Source organism: Euprymna scolopes, chromosome 17 (assembly GCF_053919585.1).
Source record: "Euprymna scolopes isolate OS-2025 chromosome 17, ASM5391958v1, whole genome shotgun sequence".
NCBI classification, from domain to species: Eukaryota; Metazoa; Mollusca; class Cephalopoda; order Sepiida; family Sepiolidae; genus Euprymna; species Euprymna scolopes.
Window position 1 is genome coordinate 52,662,018 of NC_136498.1, and position 24,341 is coordinate 52,686,358.

Below are 24,341 nucleotides of genomic sequence, written 5' to 3' on the forward strand. Positions count from 1 at the left end.
ACAATATCCTCAATTACTCGTCATGACAACTAGAAGTACCAATACACGCTGTCCATTTTTCAACGCGTTTAGATGCTGAATATTGGCGGTTTATTGGCGGCCAATGGGCTTCAACTGAATCTGTTGGCAAGTAGAGTGTCCATGTTTGCAATCGCTTCGGGGTTCGCAGGCTTTGTAGATTGTGTCTCAATCACTGCCTGCATTTCATCCTGGACTTCTTATCAAATTACTCTTTTCAATTATTGGCATAATCATACTAACTTACTATCTCATTGGTCAGCACTGAAGTTTGCCAGGAAAGGATTTGCAGCCTTGAGCCATTGATTACGTTTCAAATAGGAATTTAGCATCCTATACATTACCATTGCTTGTGTTCATTTGTGACTAATTTTATTTTTTCCTTATTTATCAATAGTTATATATATATATATATATATATATATATATATATATATATATATATATATATATATATAATAACTCGGTAGAATGCAAAATTTATGACATAATTCGTATTTCGTCATCATGTCTGAGAATATATACATAAGACTTCTGAATTACATTATTTTAATCTTGGCCTTTTGGTTCAAGATCAAAGTGTAGTATCTGTTCTTCAGATGCTGCACTTCCATTTCTTGTTCTCTTTCGGTGGAGGAGAAATCCTTCACGACTGAGACAATTTTTATTTTTGTACCTTTTCTCCACGTTAAAAAACGACCCTGGTGTCTAACTCTGTCCCGTGGGGAGGCATAGTAAATAGGTACATTATTTTAATCTGCTATAAAAAAGGGGGAAAACAAAAAATAAGAGTGCTAGATGTTTTTTTTTTATTTTGCTCTGTTTCTCATCATTAAACAATTCATTATTGATTTTGCCTGAAACGAATTGATGAAGACAGGATTATGAACAATACATTTCTGAAACATATGTATAAGGATAAATAATATTACAAGATATTGATTGTATCATAAATTTTGTATTCTACTGGTTTATAATATATAGGCTAAATAATAAATAGATAAAAACAATATAAATAATCAATAAATTTTGAGAAAACAAATAATTGGTCTCTGACTAAAATACATTTTTTTCGGTATTTTTTTGCATTAACTACAATACATCGTTCGCATTCGAAATGTCAACTTTTAAAGGTTTTTGTGTATTGTGATAACGAATATTACAGTGAAATTTGGGACACTAAGTAGTTTAACAGATATGAAAATATTTGTTATCCAACATAAAAGCTAATGTAATCCTTGGCAGCCATTTTAGTAACGCATATGCGTAACGGCTTTCGAGATAAACATTCCCAACATCCCCATGTTAAGAACGGCTTTTGGAATAAATACCGCAACCTCCTTATGTTAAGAACATCTTTAGGAATAAGCATCTCAATTTTGCAAGGGACTGGGGGTGAAAAAATATTTGCTTTGTCATTTGATTCAGTCACACATATGTGCATTACTAACTACTCAGTTGTGAAAAAAAAATGGCTGCGAGGGATTACATTCGGTTTTGCTTTAGATATTATATGTTTCATATATTTATAAGCCGCAAATTTACCTGTGATATTCGTTGTCAGCATACCGGAAAACCTTTAAAAGTCGAAATTTACAATCCAAACTTCGTTACGAGACTGAAATCACAAAATACGACAGCAAGCATTAAAAATAAACAGAAGTTCTCTTGCCCATTATTTTTAAACGAAATTCAATAAAAAAATTAAAAAGTGAGACAGGTCTTACAAAACGTTACTCTGCAATAAATGGTTTATCTATCAAAACAAAATATTGCTGTCTTTGGGAAGCGAACGTTTGATTCGGTCTCAAATTCTTTCTTTCCATTTAAAATTTGATATGAAAATCCGGCACTTCTGCAATACTGCCTGGTAACCACGTTTTAGAGTTTCAGTTTGGGAATATTATTATGAGGGCACATTTATTGGATGCAGAACTTTTCTCAAACCACCGCCTTTTCATTGACACTGGTTCAGTAATATTGAATAGAGATCTTCAATTGCACACATTATCATGCGGCCAGACTGTAAATTCAATGGTGACCTGATGACTAGGGTTTTCTCAGATATTGGTCTAAATTTTTGAAATATTGGATGGATTTGTGAAAGAGCAACCTTGGCCCCTAGAAATGATGCTGTTAATATGATCAATTATACTGTTTTGCAAGAGTTATTAATCCATTGATTGTGCTATTGATGAAGATCAGGCAGTAGAATTTCCTGTAGAATTCACTACAACCTCCTGAAATGTCACATCATAATCTGATAGTGAAGGAAGGGGCTCCAGTTTTATAATTAGAAAATTTTGATCCACCTAAATTGTGTAATGGTACGCGATTTACAATAAAATCTTTGAAAACTAATAAGAATAGATTACTAATGTAATCTTTATACATATTGTACATTAAATAATTAAAACCAAAGGAGATTTAACAGTTTCCAGATATACACTATGATATAAATAATAATTACAATTCCTTCATCATATTTCGAAAGAAGAGGAACTAAAAGATAAACGATTAAACTAGAAAGGAGGATTAGGGCTACTGGCGAGACCTCTACAAAAAACGCACCTACTACTCCTATTTCATAGAAGTTGTGGAAGAAGAAGTCATTATGGATTAATGTTTTGTTTAATCAATAAGATAATTATGTATGACGACGGAATATTCAATATATCAAATACAACCTAGCAACGCCGGGTACTTCAGCTAGGCAATAAATAAAATGTTATAACCATTGTAAGGAGTTTATGGATCGATCAACGTCTATATATATATATATATATATATATATATATATATATATATATATATATATATATATGTCATCCATATACAGTACTATTTCGTTGTATTACAACTCATCAGTGCGGCTGGAGAAGCAACTATTTCAAGCCAGGTTTGAAACTCGACCGCCTAGACAGTCGGCGTTTCTAACTGCTACTCTTTTCAGCTGTTGCTATGACAGGCATGTGAATTAACAATGTTCAAATATTGTCCAAACGCCTAAGCTATATATATATATATATATATATATATATATATATATATATATATATATATATATATATGTATATATATATGTGTGTGTGTGTGTGTGTGTGTACACAAGTAAACAGTATTAAAAGTAACAGTGCTTCTGCTTAATTATATAATTTTTTTTATTTTTTCGACTTTTCTTATGATCATTTTAGTGTTAAAATTAAATAAATGAATTTAAGTAACACAAGCGATTTTGATCATTCGTTTGAACAGAGAAATTAAACCAAACTAACTTTAAAATAGAAAATAGGAATAGCCAATTATAAACAAGAGAGAGACTAATTATTTTTATATAGCTTTTATTCATTTGAAATTCACTTTTTCCCTGATCTAATTAATCAAACCAGACCTCAAAGAAATTACTTTTAGTATATACTAGCAAGGAGACCAAACGTTGCTTGGAATTGAGCCATGACCAATGAATATTTAACACTCCCATATTTTTATTTTCATCAAAATCGGTAAAATCGCCCATTTTTTTTTTCCAATCACATCGATTGATTGCCTGCTCTAGTTAAGGACTCAACGCGGTACACCTGGAGGAAGCTTCAAACGCTTTCCTGCAGTGACGTAGTTCACAACACATTGTAGGAAAAATTGTACTGTAGTTAGTTTCTATATGTAATGGCTTGCATGAAAGTTTAAAATGCAAAATTCAAGTATTATGCTTCAATTGTGCTGTAAACAGAAACATTTTGAACGTGCACCTCTCATACCAAAAATCTACTATTGATTTTATATGTCGGGTCTTTAAACTTGTTTGGTAATAAAACTTCTTAAATACAATTCACAGCACACTAACACAGTTCCTTATATATATATATATATATATATATATATATATATATATATATATATATATATATATATATATATGTACATACATATGAGGAACTGTGTCTATGTTATATATATATATATATATATATATATATATATATATATAAGGAACTGTGTTAGTGTGCTGTGAATTCGTTCTCTATAGACTCGAATATAGCTGTGCCGATTTTTTTTCCTTATATATATATATATATATATATATATATATATATATATATATATATAACTGTGTCTGTGTGTTAGTGTGTTGGAAATACGTTCTCTATAGACTCGAATATAGCTGCGCCGATATTTATGAAATTACACACAAATGTACCTCATGTGTCAGGGAGTGTTCTTTGATAGGTTTTATACCGGAAGTATTTATAGTAATCCATAATCGAAATAATCTGATGAAAGAAGGAACAGCCGATTTTAACCAAAGTTAACATCTTACAAAGCCTAACTTCACAATATATATATATATATATATATATATATATACATATATATACATATATATATATACATATGTATATATATATATATATATATATAAATTAACTAATGAAAATATAATATATACTTTTCTGGAGCTACAGCTATGCTATAAGTTCTTTTAATTCTATTATTGTACGATCTTTGACTAGTCTATGAAGTTTATTATACTACTAGCAAAGTCCCAACCTTAGCATTTGACCATGACCTTGAAAAATTGTATGCACCACTCCTAGGTCGGAGACTATTATCATGTCAGATTTGGACATGATCGGTTCACTGGCATAGGCTATATGAGAGTATATATACATAGGCTATGATCTTGACCTTTTACTTTAACATTGAAAATATGTGTGCACCATCCCTAGGTGAAAGACCATCATTTTGCCAGCTTTGGTTATAATTTGTCCAGTTGTGTGGGCTGTAGGAGAGTATATACATATATAAGCTATGACCATGATCTTTAGCTTTGACTATGAAAAATGGTGTGCAACATTCCTAGGTGACGCACCATTATCATGCTAGGTTTAGTCATGATCAGTCGGATGGTGTGTAAAAGAGTATATATACATAGGCTATGGCCTTAGCCTTTGACCTTACCCTTGAAAATTGTGTACACCATCCCAAGATGGGGACAATCATCATACCATGTTTGGTCATGATCGGTCCAGTGATTTGGGTTGTAGGAGAGTTTACACACACACACACACACACACACACACACACACACACACACACACACACACACATACACACACACAACCCCTACTCCTTTATATATTTATAGACTCTGGACTAATGTGTTATCTTTCAAGGCTCACTTCAAGAGGGGTAGTGTAGTATATGTTTTTATGAGACCATTTTTCTAAACATTATCTCCTTTGAAAATTCTGTTGTTTTTTTTACAGCATATCAACCATTTTCGAGTTATTTAATGCCGAATCCAGTATTCATGTTGCATCCAGTAATTTGTAGTAGGTTTATATTCTTCAAGCTTTTTGTATCTTCAATTACTAGTTACTAGTGTTTGGTTTGGTTGTTTTATAGTGAATTTTATCGTTTCTGTTCGCTGCCCAGAAGAACATGAATGAGTTTTGCAATGGGAGAGGGAAAAGGGCTACAGTATTAATGTTTGGTATAGTTTAAGTTAGGAAACCGTAAGGGAGTGGGGGGGGGAGACAGAAAAAATAAGGCGAAATGGAAAGAAGGAAAAAGGGGAAAATTGGGTTGATGGATTTGGTTTGGTTTTTGAAGAACACAAGTTTTGCAAAAGGAAGTAGAAAAACAAAACGCACCAATGTTAGGTGCATTTCGTCCCAGGAAGCCACTATCTTCAGATAGTCTGATCTGGTAACACCAGGTCTTTGAACAATAGTGTAGTATCTGTTGTGTGGTCATGAGACAATTCTCTATTAATCTAGAAATTCATTAAATTTAAAACTGTAATATAAATCTAATTTAACTACATCCCTCCATACCAAAATGCAGTCAAATAGTACTTTAATAGAATGGACTGTTAGAACGTAGTACACACGTTTACATATGGGACCCAACACGTTGTATGCAGTTGACGTCGCAAAAGAGTCCAAGACAAAGAATAACTCACTTTTTCGGGTTGTATTTATTTCCTCATTCTCCAACCATTCCTGATTTCTCGTTACGGCCGTGACGTCATCCACGTCCTTAACGTGATCGTCGTCTCGAACGTCTGTTTCCTTTTTATAGTCTTTGTTTCCTTACCAAGACCTTAAACTTATGGCTCGGCATTTGTATACACGTGTCCGTGCTCTGTTACACCATTGGAGTATTTTTTATTCCAGAGAGGGATTTTATTGCTTCTGTTTTGTTATTATGATACCAGTTTTCCAAGGATTATCTTCTTATGTATGGCATAATAACGTTGACACAGCGGTTCCTGCTGGATCACCGAAGTTAAGCAACCTTGAACCTGGTGAGTACTAAATGGGTGACCATTTAGGACTTCTTGGTGCATGTCCTTTCTGCTTATCTCGACATTGTTTCCAGTCGTCCTGGACTTCTCCTTGCCACTAGACTCAAGCAGCGCCGATTCTGGAGAGCGGTGGTTGGGATTGCGCAACCTTTACTTCACAATTTCACGCGCAGCTGCCCCTACAGGGGGTATCATTTGTTTTTCGAGACTGAACGGAGGCATTGCATCCATCTATCGGTTTTCTTCTTAAGGAGGAAAGTAGTGATCCTTTTGCTTGTATATATAATCAACACATATGCACACTTACGAGATGTTAAGCTTCATCATTTAATGGATTCCATCAGAATATATTACAGGTTTATTTTTATTTTATTTTTTTGTTGTTGTTCAGATAATGTGTTATTTTTTTTTTTAAATATTACCATCATATTTGATACTTAAAAATGTAATAAACTATCTTAAAGAACAGATATATCCTCCATAATTAAATAAGTGTCGAAAATGGCCTCCTTCTTGTTTACAACTGAGTTGATCCATAATAATTCTCTCTCTCATCTCCCACCCTATCTCTCGCTTTAATTTTGCTTCCAATGTTTTCCATGCGCTACTGAAGAATATCATTAATGTCTCACAAATGTAATTCATGCTCCTGTTTGTTTTCAGAAATGGATGTCTTATGCTTTTTTGATGTTTACCAAAGCAAATTTCATTTTAATAACTGTTCATAACATTCAAGTTATTCTAACCATTTCCTTTCCCTTAAGTGAGGATGTGCATTAATATTCAATAAACCTTACTTGGAACAACGGAGAAAATATCTATTTTAGGTTGCATTCATTTGCGAATCGATTTTGATAGCCATTTCTCCAAGGTAAAGAGCTCCCAAAGGATTTATTCATCCGTATTTAATATGTTCATGAATATACATAAATATATATATATATATATATATATACATATATACATATATACATATATATATATATTTCTGTAAAAATATATTTTCTTATAATATATACGAATCCTTATTTAAGAAGCAATTACAGAGCAATATAGAGAATAAATAACAAAAAGCTATATTGCAAAATTCATGATGTTGACCATGTTATTCCTTTAATTCAGTTGACTTACACAATTCTTGACAGTATCTGTTTCGTAGCGCAAAATCAGTCAATTAATTATTATATCAATCAGTGAATCTATTATGCCCTTAACTCATCAGAAGAAATAGCAACAATCAATCCGTCAAAAGGAAATGAAGTGTGATTTGACATCATTAAAATCCGAAAATTGGAAGAGAAGCTGCAAATACCATTTTTTATTTTTACATTACGCAATTTGGAATTTGGAATATTTGGAATATAACTTTTTGTTATTTATTATATATGTGTATATATATGTATATATATAATATATATATATATATATATATATATATATATATATATTCAAGCTTAAAATATCTAAAAGTAAAAAGACATTGAATTGTTGATAGTGCTCAGCAAAAATAGCAGGATTTATTCAATTTAGGTAAAGAAAATTACCATAAGTCGCTACAATAAATCTATTGTTTCGTCCTAAAGAAGGAATCATTAGGCGACAATAAACCGCTACTTACGCGATCACAAATCTTTTATCTTAGATTAAATAAGATTAAATGCACGGCCTTGAGTAAAACTGGAGGTTTATTGTCGCCTGACGATTTCTTCTAGACTGAAATAGTTTTAGTGTAGCTACTTATGGTAATTTTGTTTAATCAAATTGAATAAAATAATTATATATATATATATATATATATATATATATATATACTAGCAAAAGTACCCGTCGTTGACTGGGTTCAAAACAGCCTACGGAAAATGAACTCTGATTTATGAAAGTATGATAGGTTATGAAAAGGAAGGGTTGTAAAGATAGCTTCGAATTTGGGGGTATCAAAACCAAAGCAAAATATGATGAAAGTAAAAATAAAATAGATAAACTCCATAATTTATTATACCATACCTGTTCACACTGAAATACTTATCACAATGTTCTGTGGATCTATATTAAAAAAAAACTTTGTTAAACTTTATGACATATTTCCATTCTATGGAGGTCAGGCTCGAACGAACACCCCATAATTTTATTATACCATATTTCTTCAAACTGAAACATAATTATCAAAGTATACTTACGCAGATACATATGATAAGTCTTTATAAAAGTTTGTGCCTATTTCCATTCTATGGAGGCCAGGCACGAACGCAGACCCCACAAATTTTTTTATACCATCCCTATTTAAGTTAAAACATACTTATCAAAGTATTCTTATGCACATCTATATCAAAACACGCTTTTTTTAATTTTTAAATTTTTTATTTCCATACTTTGTGAACTAGGCGCGAACGCAGACCCCACAATTTTAATGAACCACCGTTCTCCCAGATCAAACATACCCATTCCTGTGCCTCGATACATCTTCTATCATTATATGTAATCAGTTTTTTAAAATAGTCAACCATATAAGAACCTATTCGTGACCAGACACACCCCCACACACCCACACACCCCCACACACGCACACACACACATTCATCTTTATAATATATATATATATATATATATATATATATATATATATATATATATATGCCCCCCCCCCAAAAAAAAAACAGAAGTATTCAATTGGTTTTCTTAGCATTTTACAGTCAACGGAGAAAAGAAAGGCCAAAGACCCTAGTGTTTTGATGTGATGTTTTGAATATAATAAAGTAGTTATGACCAAAGTTTCATTTCATTCCGACAAAACACTAAGAAACGGGGCCTAATTAAAGTTGGAGTCAATTTTTTGGGGTCACTATATATATATATATATATATATATATATATATATATATATATATATATATATATATATATTGATGTGTGTGTATTTAGGCAGCATTCTTTCATTTAAACAAACGTTGTTAAAGGCAACAAAGAGCTTCCGTTTAATAAGACCAATTTTTATTTTTATTTTTTAATTTTCTGATTATCCTTTTAGCGTGTAGATCGAAAGAATCAACATTTATTACATGTGTAGTTCAAAGTTGGCCGCGGTGATGCTTTTCGTCTTTCCAGGATGTGTGAATACTATGTGCAAAGAAGGATATTTTATATATATATATATATATATATATATATATATATATATATATATATATATATATATAGAAGCAGCGGTGAATGCATGCGAACGCTGCAATGGCTCGGTGCAGATGTGGAAGAACCCAGCTCTAGGGTCAGTTCTGAGTCAATTAGGGAGGTTGGGGTTGCACACCTTAGAACAAAATGCGATCATCTGGTCAGCAAAGATTGTGATTTGTGATTAGTCTATTGTCTCTAAGGTTAAAAAATATTACCTTTCCCATTTAAAAGTGAATTGCTACAAAATCAAATTATGTCATCCTATCGACCAAATCAATTCAACTTTAAATAAATACGTTACAAAAAATATCATCTGTTTTGTTGTTCTGAAGAATATGTAGTTGACAATTATTTTTATGGTAATACACACTATTGTAGTAAAAACAAAAAATTATTACTACAATTTTAAATAAACAATTGTTTTTTTTTTTAACATTTTTAGTAAATAGAAAAAAAAAACGTCTTTGAAATCAGGTTAAGATGCAAATATTTTACGTTCCTGAAATTTTGAGATGAAGATTGGTTGTTCGTATTATTTGGATTATTTGGACTACTGTTCTTATCTTGAGTGTGATTTTTTATAAGTTTTCAGTCGATGTAACCTCTCTCTTTTTTATAGTATTTTTCTCTTTTTGTTCCTTACCGTTACGTCACTTCGCACATTGCTCTGTATTTGCATATAGCCGCCATTCGTGCACCCTCATTCTGTTACACTATATTAGAGGGCGCTATTGGAGGAAGGGGTTAGTAATAACAAAGAAAGGAATATAGGGTCACTGTATTTACCTAAATTCCAAGATATGAAACATAAGGTCAAGCGTGAATTTGATAAAAGTATTTCTGTGGAACCAACTGGATTCGAACTTGGCACAGCCAGGTTTTCAGTCCACATCTTTAACCACATAGCCTCCACATCGCTGCACTGTAACATGGTGTTATGCGCATAATGAAAAAGTATATAGTAGTGATCCTCATTCAGTTCTGAGCAATGCTGGGTCTTCTGCTAGTAGCTACAAATATAATTGTTCGATATCTATATATCAATACTGTGGTAGTTCTAACGTACGTATGTAACGGTTTGCAGATCACAGATTATTCGATTGGGAGATCCTATTTATTAAAAAAGAAGGATAGAAGATGATTATTATCATACTATGAATACTAAATTAATATGTAGATACTTAATGTTCATATCATGTAATCACAGTCTATCTTCCTATTTTGCTAAATAGGATCTCCCGATCACTGAAGACGCCATGTAAAAAAATATAAAAAACGGGCGATACATGAAACTAAAATATACTTCCTTGATCTTCTGGCTAGGGTTCAAGGATAGTATCCGTTTTGTCTAAAGAACGTATGATGATATTGTGGGGTTTCCGTTCACGCCAGTTGTCCATACAATGAAAATATGTCACAGACTTTTATAAGGATATTGGAGATAAACCGACAGATATATTCTGACACTACATTAAGTAGAACACTTAGATAAATATTTTTACAATTTAATAAAACACCACAATAGTATCGTAGGGTCTCCATTCACGTTGAACATCCACAGAATACCCAGCAGAAAAATATTACATATGAAAGATACCACTGTAGATTTTTTTTTTTTTGATTGAAAATGATTATTTTAATGACAGGAAATATTCAGGATTGATAGTTCTGGGTGAGGATAAAGGTTAATGAGTGTACGGAAGTCAATAGGAAATATCGTAAATTTGGTAATTTAAGGGGACGGCTCATCAAGAATCTGTTCACGTTGAACTTGAAGACGACCATATTGTAATCAGTTGGAAAGCAAAGAGTGGGGAAATTATTGATAGTGGTTTCAGATAGACGATTGAAGATAGATCGAAGGTTAGATGAGCTCTGGCCATGAAAATAACGATAAAGCCGGTGTACGACCGCCAACACATGTAAATGATCGAGCCGTTTGCGAGGTGATGTCATAGCAAGGAAGAAGGAAAGAAACATATTATAAAAATGGACAAAGTGGCTTGAGAAGGAGACAAATATACTGATTACAAGCGTGACTCAAGAGCGACAGGAAAAATGTATCTTAAAGATGACCCCCCCCAGAGTACCCTGTGTTTTACACGGCAGAGTTTTATTAAGCACATTAGTGCTAGAAGGCTTTTGAACAAGAAGCAAGACGTTATTCTGGAAGTATCTCTTGTTTTAACTGTAAAATAGTAAGTTGAATCATTTTCTTTGTCTTTGTTTCCTTGCGAGTATCTACAACGTGTGAGTCCTGAGTGTTGACATGTGACGTTAATGTTACAAGCTTCCAACACCCCTAAACTGTAATCGCAAGCAAGTGTATTTTTACTACTGATTAAAATATTTTAAAGTGATCCTAAAAGATTTATTTGATCAGTTCAGTTGGTGAATTTTTTATTTTTATTTTCATGTTTTTATGAAAATCTCTCCAGACAAGGCCTGAAGCAACTTGATGTAATCGACAGAGACCAATAGATGAACAAGTCAAACGAGCTGGAACAAAAGAAGCAACGAAATAAATCTGTCAATTCAGAAGAACAAATATAATGATAGCATTTATAGAAAAGACTGAGACTAGCAACATTGCGTCTGTATGTGAGAAAGACATAGTTTGCGGAGAAGAAGAAAGTATAAGGCCCATCAAATTAAAGATACGCTTCAGCACCTCGTCAGAGCAGTGATTCACCAGTCCATATATAACACCAGTACTCCATATATGGCCTGGTAATAGATTCGTCGATATAAAGGGTAGCCTCAAGTGTGAGAAAATGTTCGAAACGATGAAGAGAACAGACTTTACGAGAAAGAGCAATGGATCTAAACGATTTGATGAAAAAGAAGTATCAAGAAATTTTAAAGTTGGTTTCTTCGCAAGGGCGTAAACCATTCACGAGACTCTCAGGAAGAAAAGGGACACGTCTACGATTGAAAGACACTCACTAAGTCTTCACAGGATCGCAGTTTTACTGTGAGAAAAAATTACAGAAAATACTTTAATGGCTTTTGGTTTAGGAAAATTAATTAAAAAGTACCATCTTCTTTGTGCTGTAATATGGAGTAATCACGTGAAACTTGGAGGGTCACATGTATTGTATTATTGTTTCGGCAAGTTTCATTTTATTTCTGCTGATTTCACACTTAACTTCTTAAGGTACGCTAGTAAATATTGATTAGATAACGTTGCATATTTTTAAAAATTCGACGAAAGAAAATATTTAATATTTATGTTATTTTTAGTTGCATCTCATCCCACTTCCTCCTCCCAATATCTCTTCCCACAACCACTTCCACCTCTTCTTCTTCTTCTTCATGCCAAGTCCACTCGTCCCCTACTACCGCAAGTGTGCACTTTTCATTTCATTTATTTATTTATTGATCCCCCGACAAAAGGAGGGTGGATCAGTAAATTACCCCTTGTCCGTTCGTCCGTTCGTCCGTTCGACTATCCGCACTTTTCTCAATAACTACACCTCGGAAATTTTGGAAATTTTGCATAAACATTAAACATGAAATTAGTTTTTACTAACAAAACGGAGTGCCTTTCAGGTTAAAATGGTTAAAATGGACACTTTTGTGCTTATTAAAAAAGATTGATGCCTTGGATTTTTTGTAAAACTTTCTGAAAAGTTGTAACTACCTGATTTTTATATAATTTTGTTTGTCTATTCTTCGCGATAACTCTTGGCTGTGCCCCAGGGGCTCTTTCTGAACTAATAAAAGTACTCCATTTTTGGGACTTTTTTTTACCATATTTGTCCAAAATTTTCTGTGTATGTCTATTTAGCAGTTTTGCACGGTGCTGAACTCAAATTTAAATATGTTAAGGCTTTGGGGACTTGGGGGTTAAATGGAGGGGGAAGGATGGACTTAGTCATTTCTTTTTTTTTTTTTTTGCGTGGTGCAGAACTCAACTTTACATATGTTAAGGCCTAAAACTGCACCGTTTGTTCATTTTCACCAGGATTTGACGTTCCCTGAGGACTTTGGGTGCTAAATGAAGGGAGGGGGGGTAAATTGTTAAGTTAGTCTTTTTTATGTCTCGTTCACTGCATTCCTCACTTGTTTATTTCCAACCATTCACTTCTTGTTATTAACGAAAGTGTGACACACAAAATGAATAAAGTAACGAACGTTCGGGCGTGTTAATATTAGATTGCTATGAAGAATCTGAAATCTATCAAACTTTTGATATTTCACAAAAGGAAACAACAATGTTTCATAATCGTCAATTTTGGTAGATGTTCAAAATTCTTTCTTATTACCATATGTTTCTGAATACTGCGAATAATTGCTGGCGGCACTTTTAGATTGTGTTTCGTTGCGATCAGTTCGCTCTGCTTTCTCTTTTCTTTTCGCTGACGTGATGATTTCATGGAAGGCTGATATCATGCAGCGAGTTTATGGAGGGCACAGCACTTCAATAAAACTTTTGAAGAACAGACAAAAATTGTCAGATAACTCTCTCTCTCTCTCTCTCTCTCTCTCTCTCGGTTCTAGATTATATGATCTGTTTCTAAAATATGTTACAATTTTATATAAATAACATTTTTTATTTATTTAATTAATTTATTCATATATATTTTTATTATCTATTTATCTATCTATCTATATATATATATACACACATATACATATATGGATATATATATATATATATTTGTATATATATGCATGTGATTGTTTGTCTATGCATACATATAGATGTGTATTTTTGTGTGTGTATATATTCTTGTATGTATGTATATATATATATATATATATATATATATATATATGTGCATATGTGTGCACACGTATATATTTATGTGTATATGTTGTGAGTACGTTTGTATATGGATGTACGTCACGGTATGAATATGTCTGCTTTAGTCTATTAACGTTTCATTCTCCATCATAGTGACAATTCTCTTTTTTCTTTTTCTTCTCTACTTCTATTACTTTTTATTAATCTCCCTTCCTCTACCTAACTTCTATCGTTACGAGACTCATTACGTCAGCAAATACATTTGCAAACTTCTTTTCCTCACACGTGAAAATCAGTTTATAAACAAACCCCCATACCAACCCCCCTATACAATCCACAGTTCCAGTAAAATTATGACCCCCTTTAATCATTTCATATTTATATCCAGCTGTTGAACTATTTTTTAATAATTTTCCAAAAGGTTGAAATGCGGTCTTTCCATTTTTTATCCTCTTTTTTTAGAGAGCTCGCAACCTTTCATAGTCTTTTTTTTTGTTTGTTTGAAAGAGCTCCCTTTTCCCCTTTTTCCCATTTTTCTTTATGGCGTCGATGGGTTCAGGATCGTCTGAGGAAGTTTCATTGGCTGAAACAGATTGCTGTTTGTAGCGACCATATGTAACTGTTTACCCTCAAATAATATATATATATATATATAAATAATATATATATATATATATATATATATATATATATATATATATATATATATTAGTTTTCATGCGACGAAGATGTGAGATGCTCAGTCATTACACAAGTGAGACGCTAAGCTTTTGAACGACGCGGGAAACACTGAGCTGTTAAACTTCCACAAGTTATTATATTTAAGAGTTCATTTTATTTAAATGCAATTCAGATGATGGGGCTTTAAATCGGTGAGGGGAGGCTGAAATGCGGAAACCCCCTCGAGGGAAAGGTCCCAAAACGATGCACATTCTCTTCTGATGATCCGACATAATCTGGAGGCCGAACTGAAATATCCCACGAATAAAAATAGCAAATAAAAACGATTATATACAAGTCTATAAAGTAAGTTGTTGCTTCCAAACGAAAGTATCTTTTATGTATCGGTTACTTTATTGCTAGTTTCTGCTACGGTCCCGGTAGTTAATATTATTCTATTTTGTGATCTGTTTAAAACTATATCCTTCTTTGAGAAACAAAATTCTATTTGCACATCGGCTTTATATTTCTAACATAAGTCTTTCCAGTAAATTTTCAGTGTGACGGGGAAATATTAAAAAGGCATCGTTCCATATTTAAAAATTCCATTAATCATTAACATAATTCTAACTCCTTCTTTCTCCAATGATTCAAAACTATTTTCTACAACTGATATATTTTTAATGTACTTTAATAATTTAGTCACTTTTTAAAAACCTTTTAATACTGATAATCTAACCCAAATGCCATCACATTCTTCAGATCTGTGGGACACACATCCACAGAATCTTCCTTGCAGACTAGAACATGGCTGCTTTCAAGTCCAATGTAAACAAATACTTAAGCTGTCTACTTATAAAGGCAAATCCGTTCAATTCATCGTTTTCAATCATAATATTGTGTTTCGAGCAGTATTAATACATCTTTCACAGATATGTTATTATTGGCAGTACATTATTAAACACTTGTATCCAGCGATCATTAATGAATTATTAATCCTACAAACATTCTCTGAATAAAAAGCAAAAGGGGATATCTTAGAAAAATGAACACTTCTACGTTGACAAGAGAATGGCAAGATAATCCAAACTGCGTTACCTCAAATATACAGAGACGTTCTAAAAGATATGCCCTCTATTTTTTTCATTCCGCCCGAATGGATCGGAGGGGATTGAAAATTACATTGTTATCAAGACTGAACTGATGCATTAATCATCTAAAAGTTTAATCTCTCTGTTGTAGATATTGACGTTGTTAGACTCTAGAAAACAGCTCCTGTCATGGGCGTGCATCATAAGCATAAATGCGTCACTTAATTCTTCCTTGCAGAAAAAATTGAACCGGCCAACATTCACCGGCGCCTATTGAACGTTTATGAAGATGATGCAGTTTATCTCAGCACAGTTCCGAGGCGTGCTCATCGATTTCAGAGTATCGATAGGGATGTGAGTGACAAAGCGCGCTCTGGACTTTTCCGATTAAGGCAGGAAAATGAGATGGAAAAGTGCATTAAGAATGGCGGTGACTATGTAGAAAAGTAAACGTAAGTGGACAAAAGGTAGCTCGTTTTAATTGTACCACTCTCGTTATTGTAGATTTCCAACGTTGTAGCTTTTAAGTTAAAGAATGCGAGGCCTTATTTTTGAATAATCCTCATATAAGAATATATGCTGATATAAGAGACATCTTCCTGTTTACCTTATTCTCATTTTATGTACGCTAATTGTCACATTTTACTTGAATTACGACTACAGATATTGTCTACGTTACTGAACAAGGGGCAGACATTTTCTTGAAGGTCCTATTCACAAATGGACTGTGTATGCACGCGGAAAGACAACACACCTAAATGCCGGAGTGCCTCAGAGGTCTATCCTTGAGCCTCTATTATTCCTAATATTCATGAATGACCTCCCTGATAAAATTGTTGTGAGATATGCTGGTGACACCACGCTCTATAACAGACACGACAGGAAAACAATTGAACACATATCTAAAGAAATTGCAGAAATACTAGAGGATGACCTCCAATCTGTAGTGGAATGGGGACAAAAATGGATGGTCACATTCAATGCTGCCAAGACTAAACTTGTTTCCTTCAATAACTACAAGAAACCTTCTCTACCACCAATACCAATGGCCAAAGACTCTTTATCTGAAAGTACATCATTTAAACTCCTCGGCCTAACGTTCACAGGAAACATGAATTGGAAAAATTACATTGAGAGCATTGCCAGGACCGCTGCGAGGAAGGTAGGTTCTCTCTACCGTGATAGAAAGCTATTAACGCCCGAAAGTATCCTGTACCTCTATAAGGCCACCATTCGCCCACATATGGAGTATTGTTGTCATATTTGGGCTGGTGCATCTGCTACTAGTCTCTCACTCCTAGACAAGGTTCAAAAGATAGTCGCCAACCTGATAGGTCCTGAACTGCCATCTAAGCCTCAGCCTCTGTCCCATTGACGAAATGTAGCATCCCTCTGCCTGTTTACTTTAGTACTTTAACGGTGAATGCTCCGACGAACTGCAAGCACTTGAACCTCCTCGACGTAAATACCCTCGACAACCCCGACAAGCAGCAAAATCCCACCCCTTCACAGTTGAGATCCCTATATGTAAGAGAGCCTTCTACTCCAGTATTTTCCCCTCAGAACTGTTAGACTTTGGATTTTCCCTTCAGGGTTCCTGCTTCCGCACCTGTACTAACATGCAGAAGTTCAAATGTAATGTGAACCGACATCTTGCTGTCCAACTCCCCACATTGTATCCCTGAAGCTTATGTCCATGATAGTGGCCCCTACATCAAAGTGGCAATGTGCCTTGTTTGGGGTGAAAATGTAATAAAAAAAAAATTAAAAATAAAAAAAAAATTGAAAGTAATATGTAACAAATCCAGTATGTTCTAGACTTAGAAGTAAAGTGAAAAGCACGATACAGAAAAAGGAAGCACGACCAGAACGGGAAGAAGAGGCAAGTTATTGGCCAATAATATAATTACTGAACCTCTCATATTGACAACAAAATAAGACAGGGATAAATATTTTTTGAAATATAATTTCTTAATTATAAAACAGAATGTGTTCAAGTAATTTTTTTTTTACACAGTGATCACCACTTATCAAGGCCCGGAAGCCACTCAGGGATAAGGGTTATTGCAAGTACATTACGTTAGTGTGGAGATTTGATGAAGTGTTTACTTAAGGGGGCGGTTCATTAGGAATTTGTTAACATTGGACTTGGAGACATCCAAGTTGTAGCCCGGTGGGAAGTAGGCAGACGGAACAGAGTTCCACAGGCGTGCAGTTCTAAGAAAGAAGCTTTGTTCATGGAATCCGCGTTTTGATTTAGGCACAGATATAGGATGGGGGAAATTTTTCACAGTGGATTCAGCTAGACGGGTGTTTTTCGTGAAAGATTGGCGTGGGGGACCAGAGATTGGAGTTCAGACGAGCACCTGCCATGGAAATAACGATAAAACAAGGATAGGCTTGCAACGTCTCTTCTGTGGGAGAGAGGTTGCAGTGTAGAGAAAAGGGCATCCCCCACTAAGCCACGAAGTAGCAGGATAGGCTGTTTTTGGCAGCTCCTGCCCAGATATGGCAACAGTATTCAATCCTTGGACGTACTTGGCTTTTATATAGATAGAGAATTGCATCAGTAGTAAGATATCTTCTGGTAGTAATGCATTGCTACTTGCTATTTTCAGTATCTCCTCAGTTGAAATGAACGAGTAAAAAGATATATGAATAAGAATAAACAAAAAAGCAAAATGAAAGAGGTTTCGAAAATGTTCATTTTGCTAACTTAATATTTCATTTTAAATAATCTGTCTATATAATAAAATGATGACAGTTTCTCCTTTAACTTTCGAACCTATAGGAAACCAAATAGGCCCTTCCTATGCAAATATTTCGCATTTACGATTACAAGTTAATACTGCATCGCATTTCCTGTCCATTCTAAGAAAATTATAATGGTCCCTCATTGCTTCACTGTCTCAACTACGTAATTTCACGTAGGTGGTAGCAAATATTTCTTCATCTTTATATCTACTCCTCACACAAAACCCGAAATCACCACGTCTTTTTTATCCATAGTCTTACTTAACACTATGACACCGGAAAGCAGTCATAGTGTTAAGAAATTGAGACTAATAACATTATACATTTCTTCTATTACTACTATTGTTATTGTATTTGCAAAAGTGGCGTTACTAACAAAAATCACAATTGCAACTTCTCTTCCAATTTTCGGATTTGGTAATCATGCCAATATTCCTTTATCTAATATATAAAAGGCAAAATGGGAGCGAGCGTTTGTGTATGTCCGCCAATTTATTTTGTATCAGGCTCCTCATGTCGGTTATATTCCGCAAGAAGTGTTCACATACTTCCTAGATGGTAATATCTTGCATTCACAAACGGACATCCTTTCTTTACTTTTTTTGATCGAGTTAAACGAAATTCCTACCATGGCGTCGTCTCGGGTGTTATTTTGGCTTTTTCGTATAAAATTTCGAATGCAAACGACAGAAAGCGGGAAGCTTAATTGGCCGCCGGCTAGCTGTTCTGAGGCTTCACCTAAGTAATTGGTCCTTGGTCAATGTAGGGGAAACCCTTCATATTGAGACAATTATTATTTATTTGGATACTGCCAGAGTGCTCCCTTTAGGGGGAGTTCGTTTTCCCCCACATGGCCAGGTTTAAAAGCAACGTTCATTTCTCTGGCAAATCCTATGATTCTTAAGTTAATTACCAAACTCATTGAATTTACTATCTTCTTTGGCCTAATGGTTAGTAAGGAAGACTAATTATCCTAGGTTTTCGAGTTCGATCCCATCTCTCTCTCTCTCTCTATCATTTTTTATATTTTTTATTTCGTCCTTGTGCCAATATCCTCCACCCGGGCAAAAGTTTATTGCTACCTCATTGAATTCACTATCCTCTTTGACTTAATGGTTAGCGTGGAAAACTAATTACCCACTTCTCTCTCTATCCTTTTTTTTTATTTTAACCACGCGGAAGCCATTCTTAATATCGCTTCATCCTTGTGCAAATAATCTTCGCCCGGGCAACGTCGTGTACTCACCGTTAGTATACAATATAAATAAAGTTCAGTCTACCGGACATATATTATCCAAACATTGGCCAAAACGATTAATTCTCAACCGTTTTTCATAAGGAGGGGGTACCTTTTTTGGTCGACATTGTTGCAAAGTCATCATATGCCTTGCAATGACTAACCTTATTTCGAATGGTGTGGCGACGTCATATGTCACGATGGGTGCGGCGACTAAACCGTTCATTTTTTTTTTTGCTTCCTTTTTTCTTCTTAGCGTTACAGGTTCGAGTCTACCTTCCTGCTTACTACTTTTTGGGGGAGGGACTCGCACGAGTACGCGCTGATATTTTCAGCATTTTAGGGGGTTAGTAAAAGTTTTGTTTGTTTGTTTATTTGTTTGTTTCTCACTTGATTGAAACAGTTTCTTAGGTCTCTGTTGCTCAATACCCTTACCGTAAACCCTCTCCACACCCAGACAACGCCGAATACCCCGCTAGTTTTCTTTTAAAGTTGATGAATTTCTATTCTTCTGATGAGTAACGGCAGAATAAATTCAAAAATTGACATAATAATTACATGAATGATTTTGCGCTACGAAGCAGATGCTTTCAATAATTGAACCTTTTAACATGCTTAGAGAAATAAATGGTAAGATTGATATCATTTTGAAATTTGGAATATAGACTTTTTTCATTATATATATATATATATATATATATATATATATATATATAGTGTTATAATGGAATAATTCCAGAGGAAATCCGGGTATGAGAGCCCAATGTGGTAAACAGAGCAATAAAATAAAATGGGACAAAAAAGTTTACTTCGGTATCTCCGCCGGAAGCTGGAAACAACGTTTTTATGACCACAAACATTCTTTCAATAACTCAGAACTTAAGAATAAAACCGAGTTAGCTAAACAATGGTGGTTATTAAAAAATGAGAATCGATCCCCAGTGATTTCATGGTCAGTCCTATGTCATTCGGACGTTCCAAACGGCGTTAGGCAGAGATGCAGTTGATGCCTCGAGGAAAAAATAAGAATCCTGAAGTACCAACACAATAATCTCCTAAACAAACGAGATAAACTGATGGCCAGATGTAGACATAAATGTAAATTTAAAATAACCAATAACTCAAGATCCGACGAACAGAGAATTCTATAATGGTAAAGACACCGAATCTAACACCACTAGATTATTTACGATAAACCCTCCCACCCCACCCCACTGGCAATTATAGTGTTGTCCGGTATATACTCGACAATAACTACTTTATGATTTGTTGTCCGAAATCTAAGTTAGGTGTTTTTTTTTGTTTTTTCCCCGTTTTATCCAAATTACTTATAAATAAATGAGATAGCCTTAAGAAAATAATTTTTCTCTGCAGATAATACATTAGTTATTAAATTGAGTTAAGTCAAAAAGACCAAATACAAAAACTAGATATTATTAGATTTGATACAAATCAACACAAAAATATAATTATTTTACTTATTTCTTTATGCGTGCATGAGAATACTTTTGTTGTACGGAGTGAATAAAAGTATATATTAACCGAAACTAGATACGTCCTATCGAATTGGGGGCGGCCAATATTACAATTTTCCACTTCTTAATCAATTAAGAAGTGAAATATTAATTACAACGACCGCTATAATCACCAATGAAATTATTTACATGAAAATATATAAAATATTAAATACATAAGACTCAATTTTTTTTAAATTCATAGTATTATATTAAAATACAATATTTAAATGTATTATAAGATAATATTTATTTCTAACTAATTTTTACATAATAACATACAGATAGTTTTAAAACTTTGTATATAATATTATTTTTATTTTTATTTTTATTATTTTATTTTCTTACTTTTATTATTTTTTTATCTATCTTTTAATAGACCTACTTTCCATGACTCAATTAACTATAGGACGCGTGTATAACATCCATTTTCTTTCCCTTATCTTTCTCAGAGTTTCTAGACTAATATGACAGTTAACATTTGATCACTGTCTCCTCTTTTTTTCTTCCTCTCTTTTTTCTTCTTTTTCCATTACGCGCTGTTCTATTTCTTTCACTATATATCCGTATACTTTCGCCCCTCTCTTCCTAGGTTAGTAAACGCGTGTCAAGGCATTTGCGTGTAAGAACGTACATTTTAGAGGCGTGTGTGTGTGTATGTGGGTGTAGGTGTATGTATATGTGTTGCGTGTGTGTGTGTGTATCTATGGTTACATCGAGCTGCCGCTTATAAGTGTCTAATCTAATATTTTTATTTGTTATTTTTAATTTTTATTTTTTTAAATCCCTACCAGCCTCTCTATAAAATGTATTAAGTTGATTGCTACTACCACCCCCTCTGGTTTTTTGAGGGTGAGAAGCCCGATCTTTTCTTTCTTTTTCAGTATCAAAAATGTAATTGTCTGATTTAGATGCTTGAAAATACCATAAGGTTGAAATAAATTATTGCATCGACAATTATGTAATTTCCGTGTTATATATATATATATATATATATATATATATATATATATATATATATGTTTTGTGTGTCTGTGTGTCTGTGTGGTGAGCAAGTCATTATGCGAACAGATTAGATTAAATATGGCAGAATTGTCTCCTATTTTATTTTTCTAGTTATTTTCTTGTTTTCGATTGGTAGATTGCATATTGTGGCCCGAGTGTTTTTGTTTCGGCTATTTCTCAAATGTTTTAGATCTCTTGATCTTCATCATTTGTAGAAAGAGGTTTTATTCGTTTTATTTTATATTCTTATCTTACGAAGAAGGGGTGTCGCTGAGCCTATTATTTATTTATTGTTGTATTGATTTTCTTTAGTTATTACTTACTTTTTATTTATTTGTTTTCATTTTTTGTATTTATCTGTTTATTGTTTTCAATTGTTCAATACGTTTAATATATTTGTTTTGTACTGAGTATACACACACACGCACACACACACACATATATATATACGAATGTATATATATATATACATATTCAATAGAGAAACAAATATATTAAACATAATGAACAATTAAATACAAAAATGAAATCAACTATATATATATATATATGCTGTTATATAATAGACACTCTGTCTGTGTGTACGTGTCTCTGTTTATCTGTGTGTCTGTGAGTTCGTTCCCTATGAGCTCGAAAACAGCTAGGTCGATTTTTATAGCATTGATAGGAACTTCCCTGTTAATTGGTTGAACTCTTTAATAAAAATACTACTAAACTATCTTTCTCCACTACCCAAAAACCCGGTAGCTTCCATAGTAAGATATAATAACACCAAAATACATAAGACAATCTGAACACGAACCAAGCATTGACAATAGTATCACTGTAAATAATTGTAATTGCAGAAATAAAATAAAAACACGGTATATGAATGTTAAGTAATTATTATAAATAATATTAAGGCCTATATCGGATCTGCTAGTATCATGAAAAAGAACAGATAAAAAACATATGTATACTATTCTACTAATTAATTAGATGTCAATTTTGAGCTAATTTTTATTCGTATGTGCAAAATCTGTGTATATTATTCGTCTTTCTGGACAGGAGACTCAAAACTATTATGTCCAATATATCCTTAGTGTATTAGATTACAGACCAAATATAGTAAGATATTCGACATTCATGTAATTCTATTCTAATTTAACTTTGACCACTTCGGTTTTATAAGTTTTCAATTCGATGTTATTGAATTTAGATTAGGGTATTCAGTTTCAGAATTGAGAAGGATAGACGGAACAAAGCTTATTGCATATATATATATATATATACCACATAATCAATGAATGCAGAAAACTAGTTCAAAAAGAATATAAAAATAGGTGGGGAAGACAGTACACTTGCAGTTATGCAGACGATTGCAACTTGAACACCCAAACACCTAAACAAATGGTACAGGCACAAACCGGCATGAATACTGGAAAATGAATGTCACACTACTCTAGGGGGCATGGATATACAAATTTATAAACCCATCCAAGCAAGAAGACTGAATATCATAATAGTAAATAAAAAGGAAAAGTCCTGCCAGATTGTAGATTTTACCATTCCAGCAGAATATATATATATATATATATATATATATATATATATATATATATATATATATATATATATATATATAAAGCTGAACGTCTGTGTGTGTGTCTGGTCACGAATAGCTTCCTATATGGTTGTCTATTATAGAAAACCGATAACATATAATGATAGAAGATGTATCGAGACACAGAAATGGATATGTTTGACCTAGCATAATGATGATTCATTAAAATTTTGGGGCCTGCGTACGCGCCTGGTCCACAAAGTATGGAAATAAAAAATTTAAAAATAAAAA

The 24,341-nt window shown here is 33.4% G+C and overlaps 1 pseudogene; it reads left to right on the plus strand.

The window, feature by feature from the left end:
- Nucleotides 1-564: 564 nt before the first annotated feature.
- Nucleotides 565-789, plus strand: LOC145297254 (U2 spliceosomal RNA; annotated as a pseudogene).
- The last annotated feature ends 23,552 nt before the right edge of the window (nt 790-24,341 follow it).